Source organism: Urocampus carinirostris, chromosome 14, assembly GCF_059441175.1.
Source record: "Urocampus carinirostris isolate Australia breed hairy pipefish chromosome 14, RoL_Ucar_1.0, whole genome shotgun sequence".
NCBI classification, from domain to species: domain Eukaryota; kingdom Metazoa; phylum Chordata; class Actinopteri; order Syngnathiformes; family Syngnathidae; genus Urocampus; species Urocampus carinirostris.
The window spans coordinates 19,301,419-19,316,167 of record NC_142362.1 but is presented as its reverse complement, the minus strand read 5'-3'; the positions used below and the strand labels follow the sequence as shown (position 1 = coordinate 19,316,167).

At 40.3% G+C, this 14,749-nt stretch overlaps 1 protein-coding gene across 3 annotated transcripts in view; it reads left to right on the top strand.

Moving 5' to 3' along the window:
* The first annotated feature begins 2,677 nt into the window (after positions 1–2,677).
* The window catches only part of LOC148352888 (ecto-NOX disulfide-thiol exchanger 1-like), a 39,903-nt gene continuing 27,831 nt past the window's right edge, over positions 2,678–14,749 (top strand). Inside the window, exon 1 of one of the 3 annotated variants that reach the window (XM_088353213.1) lies at positions 2,678–2,909. The gene's annotated coding sequence lies outside the window, so the exon portion shown is untranslated. Of the gene's footprint in view, positions 2,910–9,491; positions 9,599–9,741; positions 9,900–14,749 lie in introns of those variants that run through there. The other 2 variants (XM_088353212.1, XM_088353214.1) reach the window with 2 other exon arrangements.

Genomic DNA, 14,749 nt, shown 5'->3' with positions numbered 1-14,749 from the left:
ACCGAAATCGTTTTTCCCATTAAAAGTAATGTAAAATCGTTTTAATCTGTTCCAACACCCTGATTGTTTACCATGACCGTAAACATGGAGCTAACCCAGGCTAATCGTACGTTCGCGTTAGCGTAATCTTCTGTACTAAAGATTACGCTAACATGAACGTGTAAAAATAAAAAAATCAGGTCGTTTAAGCGTCATTTAGCCCCGGGGTCTCCACAACAAGTGGTGAGCGGTTAAAGGATAGGGAAAAGATTTATGAATAGGATTTCTTACCTTTGTGGTGGTCTGCAGAAGCCATGCTCTATTCCCTCGAAAGAAGGGAAACTCGCACATCTTCTTCATATTTTGCTATTATTTCTTTCTTAAATGCAATAGTTGTACGCACTACTCTTCCTTTTTCACCTGTAGCAACTTTGCAGCTCGCACCGACCTTCTTCGGAGGCATAATTAGGGGCTAAAACACTCCGTTCACCGATATTGAAAGCGAAAAGAAGTGCGCGCGCACGTGATAACAGTTCTTCACAAGGGGTGGGGGCAATCTACACCCGTACGCCGCTCAGAATCGCACCCTAGCGTACCGGCGTTCGAACTCTGATTTTTTGAACGAAAAGCGAAGCAAGAATTTCTCGAAATTTTTGGTCGAGAACCAATTTGTTCGAACTGAAAGGCGTTCGAAAACCGAGTTTCCATTGTATTACAACATTGATTTTCAATTTTAAAAGGAAAGTGCATTTTCTGTGCAAACGTTTTTGTATGAGTACTTAACCCTTGGATGCATTATCAGTAAATTCATACACTCTTCCATGAGTGGGATCGATAATTAGTGTGGAAAAAAATAAAAATACCAAGGGTTGCTGTTGAGGTATGATCGGGCTCAAAAAAATCAGCCCGACCCGACCGCGGGTATATAAACCTGAACCCGCTCAAACCCGACAGATGAACTTGATTTGCTAACCGAGCCCGAAATAAACCCGAAGCTTTACGTTACCGCCAAAGTAAACACAAAACTTTATTTCGGCCATGCGTACTCCAGGGATTTACTTGTGGCTGATTCCTTTAAATGATGTGCGCACTGGAAGTGCCGCGCCAAGATGAACGGTTTAATGCCGAAGTGTGCATTTCGGCGTCGTGCAATGAAGTAGACTAAAAGTAAAATTAAACGATGGCACCGAAAAGAAAATCAAATAGTAAATTATTTTGCCAAAAAGCAGAAAGTGGGTTTGGAAAGCTTGTAAGCTTTTGGTAAGAAGCAGAACGTCTGACATGAGGGAGATAGAAGGAGGAATCCGCGTGTCTTTTACCCCAATGCCGAGGATGAAAATTTCTTTGGATTTAGTGAAATGGATTCAAACTCATGGTTTGGTAAGCATTTTCCTCATCTAAATAGTTACTTGAGTAGAATTAGGTGCATGCTGTGCAGCTCCTCCACGAAGGGAATAAAAGAAAAAGAAAAAAAACACGGCGAGAGGGAAGCCTGGCCGGCCCAACTTAATGATTGGCATTTCAAGCCCAAACCCAGCCCAAGATCTTACCTCTAATTGCTGTCTATAAATCCTTGGAGACAAAAAACCCCGCAGTGTTATGTGATGACACAAATGCACTACGTCACATCAAAATGTCGATTAGATTTCGGTTAATTTTGCAGCCCTGATATATATATATATACATATCTATAGATAGACCGATAGATGGATAAAAAGAACCAGGGCAAACTTATCAAATTTACATGACTACAAAAAATATGCTATTCTAAAATTTCAAAAATAAAGTGAAATTCATTTATTAAAAAAATCGAATCCAAATATTTTGCTAAAGATTCCTCACAAATGCTCTTTTTTAATTGAACGATCGCACTTTTTTCATTATAAGTATTGTTTTTCGTTTTAAGGTTGTTTAATTTATTCAACTTTCGTTTGAAAAAATTAGAATTTTAGAATTATGGCACTCTTAGGTTTCCATAGAAACAGGTCACTTCTGGTCTAAAATGGGCACTCCCGGTTCTAAATAAACTCAAATTCTTGTCACTTGGTTTTTTAAGAGATAAATCAGCCCCCAAATTAGCTTATAGATATATACCTAATAAAATGGATTAAAATTGCAATAACAGTGAATGCGATACTTTAATTGTCCACCAGGTGTCGCTCGTTCTTTGAGAACGCTCACTAAAGCATCTGATTTAATCATCAAATCTGTTGAAATAGTATTAAAATTAAAGTACAACAAGCGTAATTGTCTGTGTCACAGTTGTTTAATTGTTTTTTGCATTTAACTATTTTCTCGTGCACTTATTAGTTAACGGCACAAGTCCATCACTGAGACCCGCCCCCTTTTCCAATTTGCCGTTTGAAGTCGAAATAATTGAGCCAAATTCAAGTGTTAGTGAAAAATAAAAGTTAAAATGCCATATTTTGAAGTATTTAGACTGTGAACAGGTCCATTTCAGACAATTTAGTTTGGCGATACCTTTTTTTCTCTTCACTACATATCAGTGACGTCATTTGATGACGTATGTGGCGGAGCGTCATGTTTGAAGTTACTGTACTTTTACAAGACAAAAAATTGAGTAAACATCCCAAATTGTAAAATATTTGGGCTTTTATCGAATGAAGAATATTTTTGCAAACCAAACAAATTAATTGAAATTATTTTGACCCGTTTCCCCCACTTCTCATTAAATGACACGACGTCTTCGCATGTGATTTCTGGCGGGAGCGCCATGTTTGTAGTTGTTTTTAAACGATCGTGTTGCTCCATTAGTTAGCACTTAGTACTATTGTAACATTTGTTTAACAGTTATGTTTTAGTATCCAGTTTACAACAAAAGTCATCTTAGTTGAGCACTTGAAAACGTTCATCTAATTTGAAGGAATACAACTTTTGTTGATGTCTGAATTCCAGGAGGGAATCAAAAGGTAAGAGTGACAATGTTAGCTTTGCTTAGCGTAGCTTTCTGCTTTCAACTTTCCAAAAACTCTGAGGGGCGTTTAATTTTGGGTGAAATTCCCCTTTTTTGGACTCGATTTGGTGCTTAAATTGTCCTTTACAATTGTGTCATTTTAGTATGAAGCTTAATTCATCCAAAAAGAGTCATGAAATAGTTAGAATTAGTCTAGAATTAGTATATAAAAAGTATTCGTATCACATAGAATTAGTTTAGTCCTTTGGTAAAACTTAACTTTTCAGATTGAGATTCAAGATTTTAATGAATGAATTCAACATTTGTTGTCTTCTATTTTAAAGTCTTGTCGGAGGGAAATATTTTATTTTATAGCTTAATATTTTTGTTTTGTTTTAAAACTGTTTTTCATTTTTGGAAATGTATTTTAAAAATATATATTTTGGTATATATATATATATAGGGAGTGCAGAATTATTAGGCAAATGAGTATTTTGACCACATCATCCTCTTTATGCATGTTGTCTTACTCCAAGCTGTATAGGCTCAAAAGCCTACTACCAATTAAGCTTATCAGGTGATGTGCATCTCTGTAATGAGAAGGGGTGTGGTCTAATGACATCAACACCCTATATCAGGTGTGCATAATTATTAGGCAACTTCCTTTCCTTTGGCAAAATGGGTCAGAAGAGGGACTTGACAGGCTCTGAAAAGTCAAAAATAGTGAGATATCTTGCAGAGGGATGCAGCACTCTTAAAATTGCCAAGCTTCTGAAGCGTGATCATCGAACAATCAAGCGTTACATTCAAAATAGTCAACAGGGTCGCAAGAAGCGTGTAGAAAAACCAAGGCGCAAAATAACTGCCCGTGAACTGAGAAAAGTCAAGCGTACAGCTGCCAAGATGCCACTTGCCACCAGTTTTGCCATATTTCAGAGCTGCAACATCATTGGAGTGCCCAAAAGCACAAGGTGTGCAATACTCAGAGACATGGCCAAGGTAAGAAAGGCTGAAAAACGACCACCACTGAACAAGACACACAAGCTGAAACGTCAAGACTGGGCCAAGAAAAATCTCAAGACGGATTTTTCTAAGGTTTTATGGACTGATGAAATGAGAGTGAGTCTTGATGGGCCAGATGGATGGGCCCGTGGCTGGATCGGTAAAGGGCAGAGAGCTCCAGTCCGCCTCAGACGCCAGCAAGGTGGAGGTGGGGTACTGGTATGGGCTGGTATCATCAAAGATGAGCTTGTGGGGCCTTTTCGGGTTGAGGATGGACTCAAGCTCAACTCCCAGTCCTACTGCCAGTTTCTGGAAGACACCTTCTTCAAGCAGTGGTACAGGAAGAAGTCCGCATCCTTCGAGAAAAACATGATTTTCATGCAGGACAACGCTCCATCACACGCATCCAAGTACTCCACAGCGTGGCTGGCAAGAAAGGGTCTAAAAGAAGAAAAACTAATGACATGGCCTCCTTGTTCACCAGATCTGAACCCCATAGAGAACCTGTGGTCCCTCATCAAATGTGAGATTTACAAGGAGGGAAAACAGTACACCTCTCTGAACAGTGTCTGGGAGGCTGTGGTTGCTGCTGCACGCAATGTTGATCGTGAACAGATCAAAGCACTGACAGAATCCATGGATGGCAGGCTTTTGAGTGTCCTTGCAAAGAAAGGTGGCTATATTGGTCACTGATCTGTTTTTGTTTTGTTTTTGAATGTCAGAAATGTATATTTGTGAATGTTGAGCTGTTATATCGGTTTCCCTGATAAAAAAAAATAATTGAAATGGGTATACATTTGTTTTTTGTTAAGTTGCCTAATAATTATGCACAGTAATAGTCACCTGTACACACAGATATCCTCCTAAAATAGCTAAAACTAAAAAAGCCCCACTCCAACTTCCAAAATATTCAGCTTTGATATTAATGAGACTTTTGGGTTCATTAAGAACATGGTTGTTGTTCAATAATAAAATTAATCCTCAAAAATACAACTTGCCTAATAATTCTGCACTCCCTGTATATATATATATATATATATATATATATATATATATATATATATATATATATATATATATATATAAATATATATGCAGGACTGTCTCAGAAAATTAGAATATTGTGATAAAGTTCTTTATTTTCTGTAATGCAATTAAAAAAACAAAAATGTCATACATTCTGGATTCATTACACATCAACTGAACTATTTCAAGCCTTTTATTATTTGAATATTGCTGATTTTGGCTTACAGCTGAAAAAAACTCAAAAATCCTATCTCAAAATATTAGAATACTTCCTCTGACCAAGTAAAAAAATAATTTTATAACAGCAAAACTAAATCAAACATTTGAAAATGTCCATTGATGCACTCAGTACTTGGTTGGGAATCCTTTTGCACGGATTACTGCATCAATCCGGCGTGGCATGGAGGAAATCAGCCAGTGGCATTGCTGAGGTGTTATTGATGCCCAGGATGCTTCGATAGCGGCCTTCAGCTCATTTGCATTCGTAGGTCTGGTGTCTTTCATCTTCTTCTCAACTATACCCCACAAATTCTCGATGGGGTTCAGGTCAGGGGAATTAGCAGGCCAATCAAGGACAGTGATGCCATGGTCAGTGCACCAGTTACTGGTGGTTTTGGCACTGTGGGCAGGTGCCAGATCATGCTGGAAAATGAAATCCTCATCTCCATAGAGCTTTTCAGCAGATGGAAGCATGTAGTGCTCTAAAATCTCTTGGTACACAGTTGCATTTACTCTGGACTTGATGAAACACAGTGGACCAACACCAGCAGCTGACATGGCTCCCCAAACCATTGCTGACTGTGGGAACTTCACACTGGATTTCAAGCAACTTGGATTTTGCTCCTCTCCAGCCTTTCTCCAGACTCTGGCGCCTTGACTCCCAAATGAAATTCAAAACTTTCTTTCGTCTGAAAAGAGGACTTTGGACCACTCTGCAACTGTCCAGTGCTTCTTCTCCATAGCCCAATCAGACGCTTCTTCCGTTGTCTTGAGTTCAGAAGTGGCTTGACCATGGGAATACGGCTATTGTAGCCCATTTCCCGGACACGTCTGTGAACTGTGGCTTTTGATACCTGGACTCCAGCTTCAGCCCACTGTCTTTGAAGCTCCCTCAAATTCTGGAAGCGGCTCTTCGTCACAATTTTGTTAAGGCTGCGGTCATCTCTCTTGGTTGTGGAGCGTTTCCGGCCACATTTTTCCCTTCCAACAGACTTTTTGTGGATATGCTTTGAAACTGCACTCTGTGAAAAGCCTGCTCTTTGAGAAATTTCTTTTTTTGTCTTATGTGTATGTATGAATATATGTGTGTGAAACATAATTTTTTTTTCTAAATAATTTTCATTTTTGACTTTTTTCCCCAATTTTTAAAAAAAAATATTTTGGTAACATTGTTTTTTGGTAGTTTTTTTTTTCATCGAGTCTGTTTCATGAACTATTTTTGTTAGCAGAGTTTTCCTATGTAGAAGTGGAAGTTTTTTTTTTAGTTGGTTTTGGGGCAATACTTTTATTCTGTTTTTTTCTGTTTGATATATGTTATAATCCCCATTTTGTAATTTCCATGGTTGTCATGTTTTAGCTTACTTCAGCATCAATGCAAGTCTTAGGACCCATAGCTTATACATACAGATAGAAAAAATACACTATTGAATCGCCAACTTGCAAAGTTTTTACAAAATACAAAATTCTGAACTTTATAAATGGAAACCGTTTACCATTTAACTGAAAGGAGAGGGAGCAAGGCATTGTGGGAGGCAGTTCAGCTAATAGCATATCAGCATTTTCATGATGCAGTAACGCAAACTAATAGCAAACTATTTTATATGATGTTGACCAACAACACAAAGGTGTATAGGCGAAGTAAGTAGCTTTGAATTACCTCCGAAAGCGCTTTACAATGTGCTTCACACTTTTCCCCTTTCACACACGAACTAACCGATAGCAGCGTCAGCCATGCAAGTCAACTACCTGCTATTGGGGGCATTAGGGATTTAGTGTCTTGCCCAAAGACACTTCGACATTTAACACGGAGGAGCCGGGAATCGAACCTGCGACCTCTTGATCCCAAAACGAGCGCTCTACCGCCCCAAATCAAATCGATTTTTTTTAATTAAGTTTTTATTACCACTTACTCACTGTCCCTTTAAGTTGACCTTTTCTGAACCTGTGTCCTGTTTCGTGACAGTACACATGTTAAATTGAAAGCATTTCAACGCATTAGCGCTGAGCTAAAAAGTCAAACGACAGCGGACAAATAGGCCGTCCCTCCCTGTGGACACGCCAGCCAATCACGTGGCTTCCCGGTGGAGCATGCAAACGAAACGCAATTGGTTGTTCTCAAGCGTAGAGCACTTCATTGGGGGAAGTCCTTGGAGCTTTCGGCCTGACGTAACTTTGGCACTTTGGCCCATTAGCGCGCAAAGATGGTGACTTGCGATCAGAGGGTTGAAGTTGACATTACAAAAACATTGTGTTTGTTGTCATTTTGCCAAGGGGATCTTTTTGCCCTTCGTCAAATTGTCCGGGTCTTGCACTGAAGGCCGTTAGAACCTTTTTTGAGGAGTCTGATAGGCAACTGCTGGTCACTCAATATCATTCGGGCTCCTCTCCTGGCCTACTGAGTTCGATACAGTATGCCTCTTCGATCACAAAACTTGATCATCTGACTTTGTTGCCACAACCTGGACAGACCCCGTGCCTGGCGGGACGAGTCCCTTGCAATACCCGTCCCTGACCGTCTTCCATATAGTTCAGTCCGACTGTAACACTTGATAAGTTTTGGACTCTTATGTTACCTATTGAATGTCAAACACTGGTAGGGTGTGGAGGCCATTTTGGTTCCATTTCTACCAGTAACCCTCCCTTAGGTCCCTTTCAAAACATGGTTGGTCTGTACCTTGCTATTATCATATTTAATATGATATATATATCAATATATATATATATATATATATATATATATATATATATATATATATATATATAATATTTGAGTTCTATGACTATTTATTTTATTTTTATGGTATTTTAACAATTCTGAGGTCATGGGATCTAACCTTCCTGTGTGGAGTTTGCATGTTCTCCCCGTGCTTGCGTGGGTTTCGTCCGGCCACTCCAGTTTCCTCCCACATTCCGAAAATATGAATGTCAGGTTAATTGGCCTGTCCGAATTGTCCCTAGGTGTGAATGAGCGAGTGAGTTGTCTGTCTCTGTGTGCCCTGGTTACTGGTCGGAATGGGGACAGGCAAAGGACGGGAACAGCTGGGGATGGGTCCAACTGGAAAAGGATTCATCTGGGAAAGAGTCCAGCTGGGAAAGCGTCTGGCCAGTGGAAGTGTCCAGCTAGGGGAAGGTTCCAGCCAGGGTAAGGTCCAGGTCAGGAAAGGGAGCGACAAGGAAACGGTCCGGGCCAGGGAAGGGACCAGCCAGTTTTGGTCGTCATATCCCACAAAGAGCACTGCTAACAGACATGACAGAGCTCATAGTGTGGCTTTAGGTTGGCTAAGGGTCTCGAGCCTAGCTCAACTTTTTTTAGGTCCAGGGTTGGAAAAGGCAAAATCAAATTGATTTTTAAAGCACTTTTAAGGAAATGAAATATCACTTTAAGTGCTGGATAAAGAAATACAATGTAAAAAATGACAATAAAGTCCCCTCCTTTACAACTCAAAATACAAGATATATACAGACACACACAATGGTTAAAATACATCCATTCATTCATTATCTGGACTGCTTATCCTCAGTAGGGTCGCAGGGGTGCTGGAGCCCATCTCAGCTGTCTTCGGGCAGTGGACTGGGGACACCCGGAACTGGTTGCCAGCCAGTCGCAAGGACCACTAATCCTTTGTGTAGTATTACTGAAAGCAATCCGTGGAATGGAAAGAGCTGGGCCATAATTTTTTAAACGTTTCTGTTTTTTGTTTAAATGTTTCATCTAATTCACAAAATTTAGAGATTATCCTGGCAGCTATCTCCGGGCAGTGGGCAGGAGACACCCTGAACTGGTTGCCAGCCAGTCGCCGGGCACACAGGGACAGACAACTCACTCGCTCATTCACAACTAAGGACAATTTGGACCAGCCAATTAACCTGACAATCATGTTTTTGGAATGTGGGAGGAAACCAGAGTGTTCGGAGGAAATCCACGCAAGCACGGGGAGAACATGCAAACTCCACACAGGAGGTTCGATCTCATGACCCCAGAACTGTGCTTCACACGCGCTAACCACTGCGCTGCCGTGCTGCCACTGAACCGATCATTTATTTCAAAAGTTTCCCAATATGAAAGACACATTAAAAAAAGAAAAGAAAATATCATGTTGACTAACTGAAACTGTCATTTCAGAGAATTTATGATAAAAATCGATTATATATATATATATATATATATATATATATATATATATATATATATATATATATATATATATATATATATATATATATATATATATTGGAGACGATAAAATGACATCATGATTCCTGAAGAAGCAGCTTGAAACAAAAAATCCTGTTAATGATGATCAGTATGCAGGGCGCCACGCGCGCCCCCGAGCTCTGCATCCTCGTGCACGCCGAGGTGCCAGCGGACTGGAAGCGGAGGAGGCTCCTGTCACACACGCGCGCGCCCTCTTCGTCATTTTCATCCTCATCCTCCTGGTCGTCGCGTCCCTGGCGGAGGTAAGACGCACAAAGCGCGCGAAGGATGCACGGGTTCTAAATGACGTCATCAATTTGTTTTGCGGAACGCGTCGTTCGCGCGCACGCTCGCCCCGTTGCTTTTGAGGAGTCGCCAAAACGGGCACTGGTGCGGAAGCCTCGAAAGTCGCGATGTGTCGTTCGCGGACGCAACGGCTTTATGAGCTGGATTTTGTTGTTGTTGTGAATTGAGTCAAAAGAGCCGGTTCTTTAAAAAAACGGAATTCCGTCACTACTCAAAAGTGGAAATGACGTATGGGTGCTGCTATGACGTCACTACACGGTGAGCGACTTTGCACGCAAATTTAAGTTTGCTTCTTGGAATTTATTTCGAATTAATTCTTTAAAAAGGCATTCCACTAATAGTCTTTTTATTTATTTATTTGCTTCAATGGTGGGTTGGTGGATCCCTTGACCACTATTTCCTGTGGTGTGTCTTGTCACAGCCTGTTGGCGCCCATCCCTCCTCAGGCCAACAAATGTTTCCATCCAGTCTCGAACCGGGGACCTTTCTCGTGTTAGGCACTTAAATAGTATATTGTATATTATTTGGCGCTTCTTACTGATAAAAAAGAGAACAACATTGATTTGAATAATCAGTAATATGATTATGTACATCCATCCATTATCTGCACCGCTTATCCTCAGTAAGGCCATCCTCGGGCAGTGGGCAGGGAACACCCGGAACTGGTTGCCAGCCAGTCGCAGGGCACACAGAGACAGACAACTCACTCGCTCATTCCGACCACCCAATTGACCTATCATGCATGTTTTTGGAATGTGGGAGGAAACCAGAGTGCCTGGAGGAAACCCACACATGCATGGGGAGAACATGCAAACTCCACACAGGAGGTTCGATCTCATGACCTCAAAACCGTGCTGCCCACGTGCTAATTAATGTACATTTCTTTTTAAATACGTATAAGTCAAGAAATGTGTACTTTCTTTTTTCTTTTTCTTTTCTTTTTCTCCCACATTTCTCATTTCTTTCTCTTATTTTCCTTTTATCAACTATCATCTTTTCCATTTTTTTTCTTTTTTCTTCATGTTTTCTCTTTTTCTTTCTCCATACTTTTTTCTGTCTTTTTTCCCTTTTTCTTTTGTTCATTTTGTTTGTTCTCCCCTTTCAATTTTTTCGTTTTTTTATATTGTCTTTTATTTTTCCCTTTTTTTTTTCTTTCACATTTTTTCGTTTTCTTTTTTCCTCTTTTTACTTTTTCTTATTTCCCTTTTTCTCATTTTTTGTTTTTCTTTTCTTCTTTTCTTTTCTTTCTTTTTTCCTTTTTTGTTCCCCATTTAAGGCTTTTCCAGCATGTTCCTCTTTTTTTCCTTTGTCTCTGCTTTTCTTTGTTTGTCCTTTTACCTTCTTTTCCCCTTCTCAGTTAAATGGTAAATGGTCTGCATTTATATAGCGCTTTTCAAGTCAATAAAGAGTTCCCAAAGCACTTTACACACACACTCACACACCTATAGTGGCCGTGCAGCCATGCATGGCGCCGACCTGCTTATTGGGGGCATTAGAGATTCAGTGTCTTGCCCAAGGACACTTCGACATATAACACGGAGGAGCCGGGAATCGAACCTGCGATATCTTGATCCCAAGACGAGCGCTCTACCTGTTCTTTTTTCTTTTTGTTCTTTTCCTCTTTCCTTTTTCGACTGCCGTTATGATAGAGTGAGAAGTGATCAGGTCAAGTGTTGTGTGTCATAGATTGATATCCAAGCCCCGCCCTTCAGTGATACAAACAGGAACTGATTGGTTCTGAAACGAGGCCAGGTGTTGCATGTCATTGATTGATTTGCAAGCCCCGCCTCCTCAGCGATACAAACCACAAGCAACACGGCAACAAGTTGTCACGTCTCTGCAACAATTTGTCTCTTTTTCTAAAGCCTCATTTGCATAACTAACGGGCTCACTTGAAAAAGGCAGCTTCCTTCATCTTCAGAAGCAGCCGCAGCTTTGTCATGAGGAAGCAAAACTAGCTTAGCGTTAGCATTAGGGGACAGCAGTCTTTATTCAGGCTGAAAAAATAAAGGAAGCTCAGGGCCGAGCTCACTTCTCGGTATGAGACACGCCTGCTTTTTAATTTTTCTCCTTTTTCTTTTGTGTTCTTTGATTTTCTTTGATTTTCTTTTTTCTTCACCTTTTTGTTGTTTTGTTTTCGCACCTGTACCTTTTTCTCTTACATTTCTCTTTGTACTTTTACATTTTCCCTTTCTCCGTATTTACTTTTTTACTCCATCCCTATTTTTTTCCTCTTTTCTTGCTTCCCTTTTTTTCATTTTTATTCTCCCGTTTCCTCTTCTTCTTTCCTCTTTTGTTTTTTTTTCCTCTCCTTTTTTCTTTTCTTTTTCCATTCTTTTTTCAACTTTTTTTTGTTTTTATTTTCTTTGTTCTCCTTATCCCTTTCAACCTTTTCATTTTGCTTTCTTTTTGAAACCCTTTATTTTTTTCGTTGTTCTTTTATTTTTCCTTTTTGAAAGATGGCATTGCTAGCCCGCCCCGCCGCCTTTTTATAACGCCTGTTTTGCATAAATAATGGGTTCTCTTTAAAAAGCAAACATGCTTAATCCTCAAAAGTCGCCGCAGCTTTCTCATTAACGAGCAAAGCTAGCTTAGTGTTACCATCAGGAGTTTGATATTTGAATGCAATCTTTCCTCCATTCAGGCAACAAAAAAGTATGCTTCCCTAATAAAAGCTCAATCGCTTTCTTCCTGGTACAAGACACGCCCCGTTCTGTGAATTAAGAGTGTGTGTAGGGCTCGGCCGTTAATCAAATCAGTTTGATTAATATGGTGTTTTAATTTTGAAATTAAGAGTAAGAATTTAAGTGTTTAGTAATAATGACGGCAGCACGGCGCGTGTGCGGCACAGTTCTAAGGTCTTGGGAACCTCCTGTGTGGGTTCAAATCCAGCTACCGGACTTCCTGTGCGGAGTTTGTAGGTTCTCCCCGTGCTTGCGTGGGTTTCCTCCGGGCACTCCGGTTTCCTCCCACATTCCAAAAACATGCATGTCAGGTCAATTGGCCGGTCCAGATTGTCCCTAGGTGTGAATGAGCGAATGAGTTTTCTGTCCCCGTGTGCCCTGCGATTGGCTGGCAACCAGTTCAGGGTGTTCCCTGCCCACTGCCCGATGATTGCCGGGATGGGCTCCAGCATCCCCGCGACCCTACTGAGGATAAGCGGTGCAGCTAATGAGATGAGATGAGTATTAATGACTAAAAAGCTGCTGTTGATAAAACAACAGTTACGAGTACAAGGCTTGCAGTGATGCTAAAGGGAGAACCAAAATCATGATAACTATAGAAACCAAGCTTGCAATGATCAAGAGAAATATGATGAAGGCGATTAAAGCAATGAAATCTTCTAGGCATGACAAGCCTCGCAGGTGGAAGTTTTTAGTCAAGTATAAGTTTGAATTTGCTGACTCCTACCCCCATCTGCATCCACCTGCTACTCCACGTGACTAGCTCAACCCACGTCGCATCAAAAGATAAATAAGAAAAAAAACTTACCAAAAACTAGACCAAAAATATTCCATAAGTGGAAGTATAAGAATCAGTTTTCAATGTAAGACCCCTTTGCATCCACCCACTAACTCCACCATACCAGCTCAAATCACACTATCACCGCACACAATACAATATATCATTTTTTTTAATATAATTTGACATCATAATATGTTACACATATAAGAAAATTAGTAATGTACTATTTTTTGTAATTGAATGCTTTTATCAAAGGTTGGTAATTAGCATAGTTTTGGTATACTGGGGGGTTTGGAGCTAAATAGCATCTGTTTCTATCCCCCGCTATACACCAAATAACGCTTTGAAATCCCACCATTAGAACTGATTTGAATCTGATTCCGGGATTGGTCAGTTTTTTTTTTTCCCCACGAGCTGTGACTGTTTGCATTTATCAAAACGGAGTAAAAACTTACTGTACTTTCCGGACAATAAGACACACTTAAAAAACCCAAATTGTCCCGAAATTTGGAAGTGTGCTTTATAACATAGTGCACCTTATATGCTGCAAAATAAAGAGATTTAATAAGAATTCTAAAATTGGAAATGAATGCAGTATTTATTACTGCACAAGGTTTTACTACTACTGATGATTGAATAACATTGCTGAGCATGATCGCAGAACATTATATGCATTGGCAATTGAACCAGAATCGGGGCAAGGACAACACCGAAGTGTAACCACTAGACCAGCAATGACATGAAATGTATCAGATGTTACATCATTCTTACACTTGTTTTACTCACTGTACCAAAAATGAATGGTAGAGATTGGAGAAAACAGAAAGTCGCCTGGAAAGATGTGAATAAACGCAATGTCCGATTCATTATCAGATACACTTAAGAGTTCTTTCCTCTTGTCGTGCTTATTTGCATTTATTTATATCTTTAAGAACCGCTTTCCGTTTTCTCCATTCTCCAACATTCGTCTCTGGCACCGCGTGTAAAACTAGTGTGATAATGACCCAAAAGCTAATGCCTTTCTATATGATATCTGTGTCATTAGTGGCCGGGGTCCTTGCTACCATGACGTGGGTTCGATTCCCGTTGAGTAAAGTGTTTAGTGATTATGGTCAGTGGCAGTTTTCGACTGATCGATCATTGCACTAATAAACTGCAAGTGTATGAAATGGGCAAAGGTTATACACCATTATCTCTTACTGTAGTCAAAAAACAAAAAAAAATACTATACAAAATTATATTTTCGGTGGCTGCGCTTTATAATCCGTTGCACCTTATAGTGTGGCAAAAACGGTATTCTTATCGGAATATTGTACAGGATTAATAACGATTCAAATCAATGTTCTTTTTCCTTTCCACCAGCATGAAGCGCCCATCTCCGGTTGTGTTTTTGTGCGCGTCCTCGTTTTTCTCCTGCCGTCGCTTCGGGTCCTTGCCGGCGTCCATCTTGTTTATTTTTACAGCTCTTTGTGCTCGCCACCCCCTACTCCCCTATTCGCTCCCCCCCTGATGTATGTGCTGCATTGTGCGCCGCAGCACTGACTGAGCGCAAAAGCTAGCGGCTAGCCACACTCGCTTTCTGTCAGGGCGTGTGCGCCAAGCTGCTAGCGCGGTGCCGAGGGAGCTGCTCCTGATGATGGGGA